This window comes from Vidua macroura, chromosome 21 (genome assembly GCF_024509145.1).
Source record: "Vidua macroura isolate BioBank_ID:100142 chromosome 21, ASM2450914v1, whole genome shotgun sequence".
NCBI lineage: Eukaryota > Metazoa > Chordata > Aves > Passeriformes > Viduidae > Vidua > Vidua macroura.
Window position 1 is genome coordinate 303,554 of NC_071591.1, and position 6,000 is coordinate 309,553.

Consider the following 6,000-nt stretch of genomic DNA (forward strand, 5'->3'; position numbering starts at 1 on the left):
GGCAGCAGCCTCGGCAAAGCTGTGAACCAGAGCATGAGGTTCTGTAGTGGAGCCGTCCTGGCTCTCAGCCCCTGAAAATCTCGCCTGAGTGAAAGCCATAGAGGTTACCTGTGGCTGAACTGGAACAAGAGAACGTGCTAAAACCCTGGGGTAGGAAGGAGAGCAAGCTGTTCCATGGGAGCTGAAGGAATTCTAGATAGAAGCCATCCCTGCTTTAGCAAGTACTATATCTGAACAGAATTTGGTCTCCTGCCTGTTTTTTCATATTAAGTACATATCCTTCCTACATTAATAGGACTGGAATCCTAATAAAAACTGTAATACAGAAATGAGAAAAGAGAAGAACGATGTTTAACATAACACAATTATGTAGTTGTCTCTTATAGGCATTATGAGAGTACATGACCAAATAAAGCACTACATAAGAATGATAAGCAGTAGGGCAAGGAAGTTTTGAGAGATGAAATAGCATGCAGCTAACCCAAGCATATGTTTTGGCCTGTGTGGAGAACATTGTGATCTCACAGTTAGAAGTGCAGAGTGTTGCAAAAGTGAATAATGATTTATAGAGTAGATGTGAAATCAACTCACAACAGAAGAGAACTCGGCTCAACCCCCAGAGGCATAAACAGCAGCAGGGGCTGCCCTGGCAGCCCTTGTTGCATGCTCAGGAGGCAAGAGTAAGGCTTCAGTTGCTCCAGGTGTGGGGAGTTAACTACTTCCTACTGGGGAAGCTGTTCAGGTATAGCCTCACAAGGGTCATCTGACTCCCACCACAACTGATTGCACAAACCACTTTTGTAGGGAGGTATTGTGGATATTCTCTCTAGACTACCAAACTAGTAACTCTGCACCTTGCTTGGTCAGCCAGGTAGATTTCCTAAGCATTTGGATAGGAAAGAAACCATGTACTCCACTTTTTAAATGAGAGATTTCTGTAAAGAGTCAAAACACACACACAGCTGATACCTGGCTCAGCAAGCTTCATCCTCTGGCTTTTGACAGCACAGCTCCCCAGCAGGAAGCCTGCAACAGCGTATCTCAGTTTTGAAGATATCCCAACTAATGTTAAGTTCATACTGCAAACTGGGATCTCAGTGAAAGTCTTGAAAGCTCCAGTACCTTCTCTGCTAAAATGGTGCTGATGATTCCTCACCTGCCAGACTCCTCTCCCCTCCTCACACTGAATGGCCTCTGTCTCTGCCATGGCTGATAGAAGACAACTGGAACAGGAGTCATCTGGTACAGCTCTGAAGTATGGAAAAGAATTCTGAGATCACGGTGGAGAATTACAAACCAAGCCCTCATTTTCTCTCTCATAATTTTGGAAGCTACTGAATTCTTTGCTAAGATGGATCTCTGCACTTATGTGATACAGCAGCTTAAACAGGATTAATAATAAAGCATTGTCTTCTATCCCACTTGATCCTTTGCCTTTGCATGAAGTCTTGAATTTTCTTCAAGTTTAGAGAATATATACAACCTTTCTCTTTTTCATAACACTGTCAGTGCAAGATTTGGAATATTATATTGGCTCAGCATTTATATTGAATTAGCACTGGCAGTCCCCGTTAAGAGTCAGGAGGATCCCACTGGATTGACTAATGAATAAACAAAGGATGTTCCTGCACAAATATTTGTGGAAAAAGGGATACAAGACATGGCAGCTGGCTGCAGCACACTTAGTAGATGGAATAAATGGGAGAAGGGCATTGTGGTGTGAGTCAAATAATAACAATAATAATGATTATTATTTTAAATACAGAAAAAATATATATGGTTAAGAGATAGAGAGCACTTCTCAAATTAGCATTGAATCTCTTGTGCTGTGAGCTCCTGTAAAGGCTTACTTCTCAGGATTTGGGGAATTAACAGGCTACTTTTGCTACCTTTTTCTGCTACTTTTGCTATCTTTCTTCTTTCCAGCATTTTCTTCAGGAAAAAAAAAATCATATTTTTAAAGGTAAAATCTGCCACAGTACCAGTTATAATTAAACATGAGTGTGGCATGAAAAGCACTTTGGATTTCCTTCATGTGATCAGTTCTGCAGTCTTCATGTGATAACACTGACTGCAGGAGCAGGGCTGCAGGGTCAAGGCTAGTTTGTTAAATCAAAATTTATGTTTTACAAAGGAAGCAAATGGAAACAGCATTAACATTAACTAATGTTTGTATGTTTTACTTTTTCCTGAGGTTATGAATGATCATTCAGCTAAGCTTAGAGACTATATTTTTCCTCCCTTGAATCTTTTTCTTATTATAGTATGTTTTTTGACTCCTCTCTACTCCCTGCTGTGATTCATTTAAATAATTTATTTTTAAGGCAGTGGGTTTCATATCTTTTCTGTTATAGCAAGAAATACTGTGTTCTAATAAGTAAGCTGAAAGGGAATTTTTTCTTGACATTTGATGGGCTGACACAGGTGTCTCTCCAAAGCATACTTGTTTGGATTTTGAGATGGACAAACACCTTGTGTTTGTAAACAAAAGGTCTCTATAATTCTTGCATAACAAGATTCTACAATTTTATGAGGACAACAGTGCTTTAGCTTCACTCTGATGGTGAAAGAAAATGTCTTTAGGTCTGTCCCATAATGTTCCTATATTCTGAAAGTTTGTATTCTTGGTACATCTAGTAAGATGACACTGGCTATACTTTGCTGTATGAGTCAGACTTTAACTAGCAAACTACTCAGAAGGGCAAACTGGTACTTGTGGATTCTGTGTAGTTACATAGAAAAGTTTCCTTCTCCAGAAAACTTGAGGTTCGACACCAGAGACCCTGCTCAGATAAACCTCTTGCTGATTTTCAGTGCTGGAGAACTTATCTCAGAGACAAATAGGGAGGGTATTTTTTTCTTTAATCAGCTTCTTCAGAGTTTTAAAATTTCTTTCTCTAAGTGAGAAGGAAAAATTGATGCAGCTGTAATTATGTGGGGTGGGTCATTTTTATGTTGTTAGTTTTGGTTTTACATTTGTATAAAATTTTATATTTCAAAAGGCAGACACTGTCACTAAATGCATTGTAGCACTACTGCTCAGAAATGCAACAATCTATGAATCTCCCCATTATATTATTGAAGAATTAAAAAAAACAGTGAGCATTGATGGAAGTCTAGGAAATAATTTTGTGTGTATCAAATATTTATTGTTTGCTCATAAAAAAGGGAATGCCACAATGATAAGACAGATACACTTTAAAGTGTAACAAAAAGAATTGTAAAATTTTATAGCACTCATCAAGAATAGGAAAGTATTCAGTTCCACAACACCTTTAAATTTTAAACAGACACACATTGCAAAATCCCTTGAGCAAAGCTTAAATAATACATTATAAAAATATAAATTTCATTCTGCTTCTCCCCAAAAAGGGATGGCTGTGTGCTGAGAAGACCATCCTGTGTTGAAAATAGACCCCAACATTGATGTGTGCAGAAAACAAACCAACCAAACAAACCTCCATTTATGATCCAGCTATAGACTTGTTTTTATTGTACTTATAAAATATACATAGCCTTTTATTGAATTGCCTGCTGTCGAAATCTGCAAGAATTTTATTGCTTTTTACTGTCCTGGAGAGGAATAAAGCAGCAGCCTCTGTGTAATTTCATAAGAAGCAAGGACACTAAATCTAATTTTGCTTGATATTGGCTCAATCATAAAAAACTACACAATGACCAAAATTTAGAATTTTGGAATACGGAGTATCTGTATGTTTCTCCTGATTTCTATTTAAAAAAAAAATTCTATTATATTTATATCTGAACACATACGGCATTACGGTGCACCGAGAGCACTATTGTAAGCTTTGCATTTATATATCTCTCATGATTGGTGCACGAATCTGTTCCAGTGTTAAATCAGAGTCTGCACACTTTAAAGCGCAGAAATGGGGTGGAGTAGACTCTGCAATACAATGGGAATAAGGTGGACTTAGCTATTGAACAAAATGCTTTCCTTGCCTTTTATCGCCTTTCCTCTGAACTCATTGAGGGATCCAAGCATGACATGCCCAGACTGTCTCCAGAGAAGCCACTATCCTTGAACCTGGAAATTGGGATACATTTTAAAGTTACAGCTATATGTTGAGGTGCTGTCCTATCCCACCCTGTTCAAGGCACTGCATGGAAAGTGCAGATGTGGCTGGAAGCACTTCCAAATTTACTACTAAATTGTGGTGGTTGTTATAGAAGTTTTCTGAGAAGTAAAAAGAAATTTCAGTGTCACGTGTCTCAAAAAATGTGCCTCATTCTGAGATATTTCTTTACACAATGTGTTTGCTTTCCATCTGAATTTCTTTTGGTCCCGGCTTTTTTTGAACTGCACAGGCACTTATGAGGAGATATCTCTCTGGAAGCACCTTGGACAAAAACACAGTAAAAAATTATTTGGCATCATATGCTATATCCTGGTATTTTCAAGAAGCAGCTTGATGCCAATGACTGCAAGTTGACGCATATTTTAGAATTAATTGACACCAGACTCCTGCAGGAATAATTTCTTATCAGATGCTGGCTCTTTAAAGCTCTGAGATATTGGATACCTGCAAAAATTCAATTCATTCTTTCTTGTGAAGCAATCTGATTCTAAGTGTTTTACTGTCTAAATTCTGTCACGAGGCCAGGAACGAGACATAGGGCTCTGTGTATGTACTGGTGCTGTTTATTCTTTCAGCAACCTCAATGAAAAAGGAACTCAAATGGAGCTTGAACGTGTAGTTACTGAGGAAAAAAAAAGCCGTGTTAACCTTTCCTCAGATGTACAGGCATGAGAGTTATCAAAAAATGAAGGGCTACAACTTTGAGCATGTCACTGGTAGAGGGTCAAAAAGGGTCAGAAAGGGTCAGCCCTGCAAAAACTCACTCTGTGAATGGATCCTCTGAAACTTCTGCTCTATTCCTAAAAGCACATCTCTGGAGAACTGCTCAGACTGGGGGTATGCTGGGATCTGCTCATGCAGGGCTGGTTCTGTGTGGCTGTGAGAATGAGCTCAGGGGCAGGGCCAAGGAGCCAGCTCGGCACCCTAGCAAAGGCTGTGTGGGTCCAAAACCTGCAACAACCCCAGGCCTGGTGCTGGGGAAAGCAGGTCATGCCCCAAGGTTAAATGGTTTCAGAGGCCAAAGTGAGTGTTGTCAGCCAGTTTGGCACTGAAATTGCATGTTTTTAAATTATTATTATTATTATTTCTGGAATGTGAACCACTGTCTTTAAAATCAGTCTGTTTGGGGATTGCTGGTGGTGTCAGTCTTGCTTTTGTAAGGCTACAACTCTACTGCACATAAATAGTTTTTGTTGATGTGTCTCAGGCAGGACAGCACACAGCCAGGGCTTTCTGTTGTGACTCAGCTGATTAACTCCATAGATCACCCTTGCTGTGATGGAATGAATGGCTGTGGTTAAAGGTCTCTTAAAAGGTTTTTCCAGTAATGAGTTTGTAAAAAAGCTGCCACCAAATAGTTTAGTGCCATGTGAGTTCTCCTTTATTGATTTCAATAAAAAGGCTAATTTGGAGATATGCTGGATTGTCATTTCTGGGTGGAGGGTGGTTAATATAACTAATGGCATTGCTATGGCACAATGGAGACGTCGACCCTGACTCGCGGAGAACAGAGCGAGTTTAGCAGGCAAAGAAAGATGTTCCAAGTGCATATCCTGAGCTTGATAAGACATGGCAGCTACCCAGCTGCATGCTGGTGGAAGGGCATGTAAAAAGCACAGCCAGACCAGCCAGGTTCCCACCTGCTCTAGAAAACCAGCACCTGTGTCCAGGCCCTGATCGTGTTCTGCCAGCCCCTGGCCATGGCATGGCTGCTGGCCCACTGAGGCTCTCAAGGGACGGGGCCATCGGGCTGGGCAGTGTGGGAGTGCTGCTGCAGGCAGAGGGACAGAGCCAGCCTGGCCTGCCAGGGGCTCAGCTCAGGGTAGAGCGGTGGCCAGTGCAGGTGGAGCGGTGGCCAGTGCCCGGCTCTGCTGCAGTGCTGCTGAGCAGCCCCGTGGTG